The sequence below is a fragment of the Pinus tabuliformis genome, chromosome Q (assembly GCF_031772625.1).
Source record: "Pinus tabuliformis cultivar Carrire ecotype Pingquan chromosome Q, CPIR1, whole genome shotgun sequence".
Taxonomy (NCBI): domain Eukaryota; kingdom Viridiplantae; phylum Streptophyta; class Pinopsida; order Pinales; family Pinaceae; genus Pinus; species Pinus tabuliformis.
Window position 1 is genome coordinate 899,153,034 of NC_142296.1, and position 13,962 is coordinate 899,166,995.

The window sequence follows — 13,962 nt, forward strand, 5'->3', positions numbered from 1 at the left end:
GCATCGCGCTGAACTCGACCAAACCCACTTATTGCTCGAAGTGCACGTGACATCCTACCGGTTTTGGGCACAAGACCCGCCTTCTGATGATTTCCACACGATTTTCTTGTTTTCCTCATGACCGAGCGCTCGGGGTTTTCCTTTAATGATATTTTTTCCCTACGCTAATCGCGTATCAAAATCTACCTCTGTTTCTAGATCTGGGCTTCCGATTGCAAATTTGCGTCCATGCACAGTCTCCATGGGCCAACGGTCAGCGCACTTTGACCGAGGGTCCTCGTTGTTCCGTGCTAGCCACAAATTGCCATTGTTCAGAGGTCATTTCTGTAAGCCTGTTATTCATAAGATTTTGAAGCATGACATAATTTGAAACAGTCATGGAAATTTTTAAGGATCCAATTCGGATCACAACCTTCCCACTAAAAAAGCTTTTGGACCACCAAAAGTTGGTTTTCAAGCATCGACTAAGTGAGGGTATAGCTGTCTCACTTCTCCAATCTCTATCCATTTTGCACTGCTTGGATTTGAACCCTTGAGTCCAATCCTGAGGTACTCAACATCTCCCCTACGTGTCGTCCTCACCTTCCTGTCCAGAACTATGTCTTCCTGCAATTCATTGAGATATTCAGGTAACAGATCATCAATAGAAGGCAATTGACTCTGCTCTTTTGGATCTTCAATTAACAAAGGTTCAAATAGTCTCAAGCTGTCTGCATTAACGACTGAGTAGATATGCATGTAAGCTAGTAAATCAAGGTGAAAAGCATTCTCACCAATTTTCTCAAGTATCTTGAAAGGTCCATACCTTATTGGATTTAGCTTTTTACCTTCACCTTGCATTCTTTCTTTGTTGATATACAACCAGACTTGATCACCAACTTGGAAACTATGCTCCATCTGATGCTTGTCATGCCTTGCCTTATATTTGGCTTGTCTCTTTTCCAATTGTTCCTGTACTGCCTAGTGAATCTCTTGGATTTGCTCAATGAACTTGGTTGCCTTGTCCACATCACTGTGTCCATCAACTGCTATGTCTTTAACAAAGACAAAATCCAAGGGAGACCTTGGTGTGAAACCAAAACAGGTCTCAAAAGGAGATCTATGTGCAGAAGAATGTTTTGCTCGATTGTAAGCATGCTGCACATAACACAAATCTTCATCCCAAAGTTTGGGATGCTTGCTGCAATAGCCTCTGAGCAACTAGATCACTGTCTTGTTGACTACTTCTATCTGGCCATCTGTCTGTGGATGAAAGGTTGTGCTTTTCTTCAGTTTGGTGTCCATCATTTCCCACAGACTCGACCAAAACTTCCCAACAAATTGGGTGTCTCGATCAGATACAATGGAAGTGGGTAATCCAAAATGAACCCATACATGTTGAAAGAACAACTTTGCATTTTGTTCAGTTGTAATCTATTTATTACAAGGTATCAAAATACACATTTTGTTGAACCTATCCACAACAACATATAAATAGTCATGGCCTTTCCTAGATTTAGGTAGTTCCCCAACAAAGTCCATGGAAACACTTTCCCAAGGATGAGAAGGAACTGGCAATGGAGTGTACAAGCCTATTTTTCTATTGTTAGGCTTGCTTTTAGCACACATGGTACACCCTCTTACATATCTAGAAACTGTCTCATTCATTTTTGGCCAATAACAAAATATTTGCAGCTGTGCAACCGTTTGGATCTCAAATGGTCTTTGAAGATCAGACAGTGCTAGTACTGGTGCTGTACTAATCTTTTCTTTCAAGGTGTCGAAGGCTTTCTGCTATTTGCCTCCCCACTGAAACACCTTATTCAATCCTGTTAAAGCATGTAAGGGAGTTTCAATTAAGGAAAAGTTAGAAATGAATTTTCTCCAATATTGTGCTGCTCCTAGGAAGCTTCTAACTTATGTAGCAGATTTGGTTTTAGGCCAGTTTACAATGAATGCCACCTTAGAGGGATCTATCTTCAATTCACCACCCCCTACTATATGACCCAAATAATTCAAATATGTTTTGCCAAATTCACATTTTGAGAGTTTAACATAAAGTTTTTCTCTTTTCAAAACATCTAGTGTCTGCTTAACATGATTTAAATGTTCTTCCCACATTTTGCTAAATATAAGAATGTCATCCAAATATACAATAACAAAATCATCAAGAAAAGGTTTGAGTACATCATTCATTATTCTCATGAAAGTAGCAGGAGCATTAGTTAAGCCAAAAGGCATAACCAGCCACTCATATAATCCCTGCTTTGTTTTGAAAGCAGTCTTCCATGCATCTTGTTCTGTAACTCTGACCTGATGATATCCACTATGCAAGTCTAACTTGGAAAAATAAACAGCTTCTTTCAATTGATTTAATAGATCATCTATGCGAGGAAGGGGGTAATGATTTTTTATCGTTATCTTATTCAGTGCTCGGTAATCAATGCACATTCTCCATGAGCCATCTTTCTTTCTCACCAAAATGATTGGAGACCCACATGGTGATGTTATAGGTCTGATGAATCCCTTCTCGAGCAACTCCTACACCTGCTTCTTGATTTCTACATTCTCTAAAGTGGACAACCTGTACATTCCGATGTTAGGCAATGGAGCATCTTACTGCAAATTAATATCATGCACTATTTCCTTTTTGGGTGGCAGACCTTTAGGTTCTTGAAACGAGATATCATATTCTGAAACAACTTTTTCTAAATCAGCTAGCTGTTTAGCATCACAGCCCTCAAATACATTGGTTTTATCAGGTTTCTTTTCCTTTACAACCATCAGTAAAAATTGTTTGCATGAATTTACAATTCGTTTCATCTGCCCTGAGTTTATGAGAGTATAATTATTCTTGAGCTTATGAGCTCTTACAAAGTATTTGATTCCATATTTAACGAGTAGATACTTGTTCTCAACTCTATAGAAAATAGATTTTCTATCATACAAGTAAGGACTTCCTAAAACAATTCCACATATATCTAGAGGAACTATATCTAACTCAACCTCATCTACAAATGCTCAACCAAAAGGAAACTTATGTTTACATTGTCTAGTCACTTGTAGTTGTGCTTTATCACTTAACCAACCTAATGGGTATGGTTTCTTGTGAGGTGTAGTCAGTAATCCCAGCTTCTTTACAATTGCTTCAAAAATTAAATTTACTTGTGAGCCACTATCAAACAAAGTATCAATCTTTTGATGCTTGGAAATAACTCGAATATGGAAAAGCTCATGTCTTTTTCTCTCATTTTACTCATCATTAATAGATTGTGTAGAATTACTAGTAGATGCTTCAGAATCTTTACCTTTTATACCTATGGTTGCAATGGTTGTTTCATCTCCTGAGTCCGACCACAAATCTTTCTGAATAGCTGCAGCAGCCTTCTTCTTCTTGCCCTCAAACTTCTTAGGTCTCAACTCTGAATGCAGAATCCAACAGTTCTCATCATCATGCCCCTCCTTCTTACAGTGAGTGCATGAAGACTTGCTTTTCTGTGCAGTGTTGGCCTTCCTCTCTTTCCATTTCTGTTTTCTTTTCTCCTTATTCTTGCTTGCAATGGGCTTGGATGATCCTCCAACTTCTGGGTTCCCATTCTTTCCTCTAGCTTCTGGATGTGTAGCTTGAACAGATACCTCATCTATACTAGTGGAATTAAACATGAGCATAGTGTGCCTCATGTAGTTGTGTAGACCACCTATGTACTTCAATAAAGTCTCAAGTGAGTCTAATGAAATTCCTAGAATCAAAGCTCTCTTCCTAAATTCTTGGGTGTAACCCTGTACACTTTTCCCTTTCAATTGGCGAAGAGTTTGCCAACTCATCATGGCTTGTTGTATGTAATCTAATGGATAAAACTGATTTTTTATTGCAGAAACAAATTCACTCCAGATAGAAAGAATCTTACCATGTTTCTTCATGTCAGCTTGTGTCTTGCCTTCCCACCATACCAAGGTAGTGCCTCTGAGGCATAGGCTGGCCAGATGAATCTTACTCTTGTATGAGTCGATACTCTGCACTCTACAATAAACATCAATTTGTCTGATCCAATTATCCAACTTCTCTGCATTCAACTCTCCATCATATATTGGTAAGTCAAATTTAACATCTAATTTGATCAAAGATGTCTTCTTTTTATGTTCAGGGCTATTAGGAGGTGTGAGAAAGCTTTCTTCTTTCCCTTTGCCTTTTGAGTGGTCATAGAGGAGAGACTCTTCTTCTCCTTTATCTTGCTTGGAGCCTAATGAGTCCTCATATTTATGTTTCCTAAATTCCCTATATATTTCCTCTACCATGGACCTCATGGCCAGGAAACTATCTATGAATTGAGGGTCTGGCCCCAAGGGACTTTCCTCTGACATTTTCTTCTGAGGATAGACTCTTCCAATTTCTGGGTTAGTCTCAACCAACTCTCCTTCTCCTAATTTAAGCTTTGATCTAGTTAGCATTCAACAGTAAAATCTGGCACAAGCTTGTCTAACCTTAAACAACCTAGAGCTCTGATACCACTTGATCTAAAAATCACTCGTGAATGATCTCAGTTAATTAATGAAGGTATTACAGACCCATGTGCTGGGGTGTGTCTATGTTATTTTAAGCAACGGATCGATATGATTTCAAAATACACAGACACTTGAAACAGTAAGAAAATATTAAAAAACACAACAAATTTAATAAGAAGTTCACCCAATCCTCCTGGGCTACGTCTCCTGGTCCAACCTTCAGTGGTGGCCTTTTCTGTTGTGTCTTAAAGCAGAGATTTTACAACAAGGAGCTCAATTTTAGTCTTACTTAACAGATGATGATCAGTAGAGTGGTACTTGGATCCCCCAATCCTCCAGAGTACACAAACTCCCCCTTACTGAATCCTGACCTCAACTGGTCTCGATGGTATGAGCCCAATTTGGTACTCAATACCCGACAAGTACACACAGAGGAGTTGCTTGAACCTCTCAAGCCTTCTCTGGAGTTCACAGACTCTCGGACTCTCTCTGTCTCTGTCTACTCGATGCTGCCTTTGCTCTACAGGTCAGCTCGGCATCTCTGCTCTCTACAATTCACTTCTTTATCTACTTTTGTCCCCTCTACTCTTTATCTATTCATGGCTTAAAGCTAATCTACTCTCTAACTGTTCGTTTCCTCTTCTCGGCTCTCTGGATCGCCTGCCTCTGCCCGTTGGAATTCCCATGCTCTACATCATCATCGTTGTGTAACGTTGCATATAGAGGTGGCCACTTTTCGCGTTACGAACTAAGTGTCAGTTTTCTTTAAACGGTCATTATTTCCGTTACTCCAGGATTTTCCTGTGAAACTGATTCTTTTTCCAGCTCATCGGTCATGCTGGACCTCAAATCTTTATGTGCCTCAGTCTATATCCCTGTCAAATTCGGTCATCCATTGGGTTAATTCTCCACCGTTGATCTGGAGCCTCTAGATCCTACGGTCTCCATCTATATCGCGCGAGTAAGTTGCTCGACCGTTACTCACGCGATGTAAGTGGTTTTCTCTCTCATCCGCTAGACACACGTCGCCCAGTGTGTGGCATCGCACTGAACCGCTCGAAGTGCATGTGATATCCTGCTAGTTTTGGGCGTGGGACCCTCCTTCTGAAAATTTCTGCATGGTTTTCTTGTTTTCCTCATGACCGAACGCTTGGGGCTTTCCTTCACTGAGATTTTTGCCCTGCGATACGTGATTTATGCTAATCGCGTATCAGAAATTGCCTCTGTTTCTGGATCTAGGCCTTCCGATTGCCAATTTGCATCCATGTGCGGTCTCCATGGGCCAACGGTCAACACGCTTTGACCGAGGGTCCTCGTTGTTCCGTGCTGGCCACAGATTGCCATTGTCCAGAGGTCATTTCTGGTAAGCCTATTATTCATAAGATTTTGAAGCCTGACATAATTTGAAACAGTCATGGAAATGTTTAAGGATCCAATTAGGATCACTTCTCCTTCCTCCTTGGTGCACACCTGTTTCAAATCAGATCACACATGAATAAACCATTAATTTCATACATAACTCCTTGATCTCCATCTCCTTAAATAGCTTTTTCCTTTGCCAATAAGCAATTCCTTTGGTAATGTCATTAGTATTTGTTGATGGGATCAAATAGACATTGTCGCCACAATTACTATGGGAAATTACCATGGTAATGACCCCTGGTATCCAGTTTTCCATGGATCAAAATATGTACGTGACTCTTGTTCATAGTACCTATGTATGTGTTAGCCTCCTATACCAATAGGGTTTCATATTTCATGATTGACAGTGGAAGTGCTAAAAATGATCATCTTTGATGATACAAAGGTTCCATTTTTGTGGACAAAGCAAAAAGTTAAAAAATGTAAAGAGGGTATGCCTTAAAAGAATAATCAAAAGGCAAGAAAATGAAATGGTCAAAAGAAAAAAGAATTGAAATGAACCCCAAAGAAAGACCAGGAAAGTGGCCAATCAAAATGCCACTGCTATCTTGATGTATGGCTCAACAGTTCAAGCTGGGCCATGCCATGTTTTAAATTGCTTGTTTTAGAGTAGGTAATGAGTACCTGTTCAAACAGTTCAAGCTTGACAGATGACTAGCTGGATAGAGAAAGAAAGGAGCCCACTAGCTTAATCTGGGCCCTTGGAAGATATAAGGGTAGATTTAGATAGGAGGGCAACAAAAAGAAAAGAGCATATGAGGGTCTGCAAGTCTAAGTGCACCCTCCCTGAAGTAACAAAAAATGCTAGGTTCTAAGTTGGGTAGGTAGCCAGAAGTTGCAGAATCTTGATCCTATTCAGTTTTGGCCTTGATCAAGTAGGCATATGTTAGCAGTTGCAAAGGTATCTATCCAGCATTTTGAAGGAAAAATATAGAAGCATGTCTAACTCCCCTGTTTTCCCCCAAAGACTCTCTTTCTAACAACCCATGGAGGACTTCAGGACTTTCCTAAATAATCCTCGTTGTATTTCTTCTTGGAAATTTCATGACAAGTTTTCACTTTCTTCTCCGAAAAGAAGCCACATTTCTTGTGTAAAATCATTCCCCATCTACTTCTAAAAATCTAAGTTTAATCACTAAACTTAGTTCTCTATTCCTCACTTTCAATCTTTCATATCCCCAATGCACATTGACTTCTAACTTTATTATCTAAATCCCTAAGTGCCCCTTTTCCCCTACTACTATAACACTATTGTGAAAAAAGCCCACAAAATAGGTAAATACCCCCCCCCTTGGGCATTATAGCCATATTTTCAAAGTTTGAAGAATGCTGCAGAATCAAAGGGTTCTGATATTAGGGTCACTTTAAAAGATTGGGGATTGAATTAACATTTGGTTAATTTAATAACCCGTTCCTACCCTTGTCCGCTTTGTAAACCTACAACATTGCATTATTCCCGCCATGGTATAAATCTTGCAAAAACCCACTTTTTCCCCTTTTCCAAAGTATATGTTTCGGCGCGCCCACCAAAAAACAAAAAATATTATTAAAAATCCCCGCCAGGACCCGCCGTATCGCCTTTGCACCTCCGCAGCCCGTCGTCCGTCGGATCTGGGCCCTCCCATCCAACGGCCCACAACAATATCGGACCACCCTCGATTCCTAGACATTAGCGCCTGAAATTTGTCAGAGGGTGACGTCAGGGCTCGGACGCGTGTTGCTCCATGGTTGTGTCGGGCGGCCTCCTGCCAAAACCACACCCGTACCATGAGCGGTCCGATATTACCGCTTACTACCCTCCTATTTCCGCCATACGTCACTCCCACGTCACCCCCACGTCATTGCCGCTTCAGCATCACATTACCGCCCGATCCACCATTGCTCCGAGCTGTCCGCCACGTCACCTGTCCACGTAGAGCCGCTCACTGGCCGCCACATCATCATTCCGCACCCGACCCCACCTATGACGTCATCCAACAAAAGGCGCCAAATGCCGAATTTTCCCTATTTTGCCCAAAAAAGTCGTTTTTTCGCGTTATTTACAACAATACCCACTGTACTCCTGCATGAGTGGTTACATTGCTTGTCCGCCAACTCTGAAGACTGCTCCCTTGCTGCTGGCGCCGTGAATTCACCTGTATATCAACACCATTGTCATATTGTACCCAGGTATTTATCGGTTTCCCTCTGCGTGCCTTGGTTTTTGCATAATTCACTGAAGCAAACAAGAAAAGAGGGAAAACACAGGAATTGCTAGGAATCCTCAGTAACCAGAGTTTCTTTTCCACACTGTAATCCCAAGTTCACCCACAGAGGTCCCCCATTGTGCCAAATTACCACAAATTCACAGCTTATGGCGCATTTGCGAAACTAAACCATTTCCAGACAAACTCACCGAAAAAGCATTTCTCAATCCCAGCATTTGCTCGTTGAATCTCTCCCAGGAGCATTTCAACTCAGTTTCACCCCAATTTACCTTGTTCTCTCTGCAAATAATTGCCCTGCTCATTGAAATCCACTGCTCTATATTGCTGTGCCCAAGAAGCAAGTTCAAATATAATTCCAAGTATCAGTTAACCATGGAGACCTCTGTGGCATTAAACATTGCACCATTGAATGCCCCACACAAGAACCTGGAATGGTTGGCCCTTGCTGACAGAGATTATCAGATGAGAGAAACTGTAGAGCGGCGCATCACATACCACATAGAAATAGTTTTTGAGTTGAGAAAGAAGCATAGAGATGGTACAGACCTCCTGGGAATCTGGAAATCCAATTTGCCAATTTACTATCTCCCTCAGGTCAATGAGTTCCCTGACTTGATTCACCAATGTTGCACAAACTATGACCCCAATCAAAGAGTTGTTCTGAGTCCTTCAGGCTCTGTCTTATTCCATATTACTCCTAAGGCCATCAACCAAATGCTACAATTTAAGCCTACAAAGCCACTGGTTCCTCTTACTATGCAGCTTTTACTAGAGCAGGGTGCCAAGCTCTCCAACTCACAAATTACAAGAATTGGCCAATTATTTATGCGTCCAGAGTACCAGCCCCGACAGCCTCCCCCTTATCTGCATGACTGGTTCAATGACATAGGGAGACTGCTGGTAGACATCATATCCTCCATCCTAGGGTTCAAGACCAGTGAGTTTGTGGATGAGACAACATTGGTAGTGCTATCCATTTTTACCCCAGGACAACCCCCTGCTGTCCATTATGACTATGCTACATTTATAGCCAAAAAAATTCATGAACAGTTCATGAACTTGGAGAGAGAGAGGGTATTCAAATACACCTCCTATATATATCATCTGCTATTGTACAATCAGCCTGACAGCTTCCCTGTCTTCCTCAAGAAGTTAGATGCAAAGGGAAACCGAAGATCTGTAATGTTCTGGACATCAGTCTGTCATCATATTCATTATTCACCATACACCTACTGTGAGTTTATTGACCTATTCATTCATCCAGCCTTGTCACTGCTGCAGAGTTCCCCTCCTCCTAGACTCACTGATGATATGCAGAAAATCCTCCAGCTGTCTAAGAACTATAGCATTGGGGATTGGTACTTTTAACAAGACCACACAGTGATCAGAATATATGGCTGTGAGTTAGCACCATACAGGCTACCAAAGTATGTTCCCATGAGACTCTTTGCACTAGAATAATTCAGGCAGTTCGGCAATGCAGATATGGTTCACTTCCATAGCAGAAACAAGAAGGCACAGCTGAAAATTAAGCATCAATTGGGTCCATTCATCTTTAATAAGAGGGAAGAAGCTTGGGATGAGGCAGACCAAATGCTAAAAGCCCTCCACCTCAAGACAAGCTTCTATTGGGCACCCTATGACCCTAACCATTTCATAAGCCTCAGAAGAATCAAGCATAGGCTTGCTACATATGACCACATTAGCATTCCAGAAGTTGAAAAATATGCTAACCAATTAGAGTGGAAAGAAGGCACATTAGTGGAAGATTATACTGAAGAAGAAATAGCAGAGAAAGCCATTAAAACTTTAGAAAAGGCAGTTGACTTGGAATATTTTGGACAGGTTTGGTCTTCAGGCCCTCGGCATCTTGGAGAAGCTGCCTCTTCATCCACCGTTCCCCAGCAGCCTGCCAAAACAACTGATCCAGCAGCAGACATGGCTAAAGGCAAAACAGTGCAGCAAGAAGAATCACCTCCAAATGTGGAACAGCAAGTAGAGCAGCAGGAAGGTACAGCCAAGGAACCTGCCTCCACAGAACAGCAAACACAAGAGCAAATCCCTCCAAGGCAAGAGGTAACAGTTGAGTCCTCAGTTTTACAAACACCTGCTAATGAGGAAAGAACAAGGAAAAGGGATAGGCAAGAGGACACTCCTCTTACTACTTCAACGGACCATCAAGGAGAAAAAAGACAGAGGCTAAACCCCTTTTCAGAGGAGGAATTACCAGAGAGACCAATTGATAATATGCCCCCTCCTAGCATTGAAACATCGGCCACTTCCTTACAGGAAGGACAGGACATGCCACATGGGGCAGAGGTGAGCTCTTCAAGGCAACGATCTAAGGCGGACTCTAGCATCAAGCAGCATTCATAGATATCAAGAAAAGGAATGAGCCCCTCAAACACCAAATCTACAACCATCTCTTGAAAATAGCACCAACTAATCAGCAGAGATTAATGTCTACTTATGACATTCAAGAACAAAAAATGACTCTTAGTCATTTCAGGCCTACTATGCAGCAACCTCAAACAGCTGCCGATTATATCAGAACTAATCTGGAATTTTTTGCCAAAGACATCCACCCCTTGGATCAGATTGAGCTACACAAGCAAACCGGGGAAATGATATATTCCACATTAGCTGATAAGACCCTACTGGCACACCAATTACAAAATTCTTTACACAACACTGCTGCTCAACTGGAATTGGAGAAGGCATCATCTCAAGCCAAGGACAACAGAATCAAGTCCTTGGAAGAGATCATTATAGAGTTGGGTCATGATCCAAAGGACCCTAAGGGTGTGCAGGCATTATTAAAGAAAAGAGATGAAGACATAGCATCTATGAGAAAGCATATCAAGCTGCCAACTACCCTTCACCCTCAAACTGGAGAGGTGGCAGAGCAAAAGAAGGATCAGGATGTAGTTGCTTTACTCCTGAGTTTATACAAGAGATTGATGGAAACAGAGAGTGCATTAGAGGTAGCACTAAAATCAAGACAAGGTGAGGCACCAATGTAGCCAGCACAGACATCTGCATCCACTGAAGGTGTGCCACTTTCTACTACTGCAGCAGGTCCTCCCACTGGACAAACATCAGAGGCAGGCCCTTCAACCTCAACACCAACTACAGGAGTATCAGCGCCAGCAACAGCACCAGATCAGGGGCCCAGCTTAAGCATGCAGAACATGATGAAGGAGCTGGAAGCTTTAGAAGCACAGATGGCTAAACTGCAAGAGACAAAGGATAAATTGGTTGCCATTGAAGAAAAGTATGATAAATCAAAGCAAAGTGTAGCTAAAAAAACAAGAGAGGTAAGGGCTCTTGAGAAGAAAATAAAGGAACTAGAGAAAGAGCTCTCTCTTGATAAGGTTGTAGTTGAAATCAAGAAAATCTTGTGGGCCAATATTGGTCAATCTATTACAGACCAGTGGCAATATATTGAAACTATCCATGAGCATATGAATCTCATAGGCAGGGCCCAAAAAGAAAGTCAAAGAGCAAGGGCATCTCTAAGCAATATGCCTGAAATAGCCAATAGGATGATCAATGTCCTTAACAATCGCACTGGCCCCCAGCTGGCAGCAATGGGTATCACTAACAAAACTGATACCATTTTACTAGTAAAGAGAGTTCTCACTTTGAGAAGTCATGTACAAACATTGGATAGAAGGTGTCAAGAAATGCAAACAGAGGTGAACAAATTCATTGATAAAATTACAGCATTACATAACAGAGGTCTTCCCAGCTTAGTAACCAGTGCAGGAAGGTTACTATCTCATGAAAACTATGCCAAGAGGGTAAATACATATGCCACAAATCATATCACTGTAGCAGCAAGTGCCCCAGAGGAAACATGGCCTCCATCTGGGCAGAGTCTCTATGACAAACTAGAGAATTTGTTTTTTATTGTGAATGAGATTAGACATCTTTTTGAAGTGTCTCCAAACTACTACAAATATACTGAGGCAGATGAAACCTTAGGCATAATCCTAAGACACCAATTGCCTACACAGGAATGGTGGACGGGCATGATACAAACACTGCTATGAAAAAATAGGTTTCTCACCAAATTTTTGTATATCGATCATAAGTCATCATTTTCAGAAAATTGATATATTCGCTCTAACTGGAAAAGGAGTGGACAGAGCCAACTCAGCAATCAAATTTGGCCACCAAAGCAAGACCGACAAATGCAGATGACGAGGCTGAGATAGCCGCACCACAACAAAGCATTAAGGGGCGTATTACTCAGAATCAATACGAAGCACCCGACAGACCCAGTTGCCTCCAAAAGTCAAAGAATTTCTGACAGAACTGAACAGTCATTCATTGTCCATTTAAAGAAGCAATAACTATTGTATCTGCTATTTTTGAAAGTTGGTAAAGACAGTTATTGAGAAAATGACTCATTGTTAAGATATTTTGTAAAACGATTGTATATATATCCCCACGCATAAACTTATTGGGGTTGTTGATTTTTCTTCTGGAGAAGCTATGCTGTAATTTCAGACTTTTAATACAGGAAGCTAATGGAATTTCTGAAGTTCTGAGTTGTTTGAAGTGTTGTGGTGTGCTTGCTTGCTGCTACAGGATTCCTAAGCTATTTCATGTCACAATAAGTTTTCTGAACCATCTTATTATGTATTTCGTTCTTTCATAATCCACTTATGCTATATGTTTCATGGTTTAGCAGTAGAGAAAAAGAATAGTTCAGGATTTGTTCATTGAACACCCTAAACTCAATCTATGTTGTTATGAATTTTTTCTTCAGAATTAGTTATGAATGTGTAATTCTTAATTGCTCACCTTCATACTAAATCTTTCATAGTAAATACTGTTCAGGAATTCTAATCTGCTCCTGATTAATATTTCATTCCTCCACATCACCAGCTTAGTGAAAGATTCTTAGTTGCCTCTCACTGGCTGGAAATAGTCCATATTCCACAATTTGAAGTTTGTTTCATGAGTACCCATATGGCCCTGCAGTTTCATCACCCTCACTCAATTCCTCAAACAACGCATAATCACAGACTCCATTGCCCAATGGACTGAAACTCCTGAAGATTACATTTTAGCTATTAGAAGACATCATTCAACTAAAACTTTAAACAAAATTCAGTGCATCATAACTAGCCTAAACATTACTTAAACGAAACTAAATTCTGAAGAGAGAGCCCTCTCTGATTGCAGGTAGGCTAGGACCTGTGATCCAAAGATTGGTCTGTGGTTACCTCGGCCGTATTCCCTTAGGAGTCAAAGGGAACAGCTTGAGTGATAACAGTATGTATGCAACTCACCGTCACAAGAACTACATATACTTCTCAAACTTCAAATTTTTCATGCATCTTGTGACTTAGTTGCCAATTCTCTTTCATATCCGTTATAATATTTGTACCAATATTCTTGATTTTTGTATTAGTTCCATAACCATCATATTATAACCAAGTTGACATCAAGTATATATTTTTCAAATAGGTTTCCATCAAGGAAAACACATTAGCCATAATGCCAAAAATATCTCCTTTTGGACTTGATGGCAACCACTTTGGTGTTTCAAAACCACCTGAAAACACCGAGTCTTCTCTCCCCCTTTGACATCAAGGGAAAATGTTTGAACTAGGCTTGAATGAAGTACTTTCTCTTGTAGTGCTCATCATTGTAAGTTGGATCTACTGATATGAATTATGAAATTTTCATACTGACCATTTCTAAAGATATATAAAAATTATAAGGCTTTATGACCTTTCCTATAACTAAAGACTCTATGCTCCCATGATTACATCAATCACCCAATCTAATGGGTTTACGTATTGGACCCAATTGAACATCAATTTCCCAAAATAAT

The 13,962-nt window shown here is 40.8% G+C and overlaps 1 pseudogene; it reads right to left on the reverse strand.

Moving 5' to 3' along the window:
* LOC149222371 (enoyl-[acyl-carrier-protein] reductase [NADH], chloroplastic pseudogene) overlaps window positions 1–13,962 on the reverse strand; it is a 93,029-nt pseudogene that overhangs the window by 44,872 nt on the left and 34,195 nt on the right.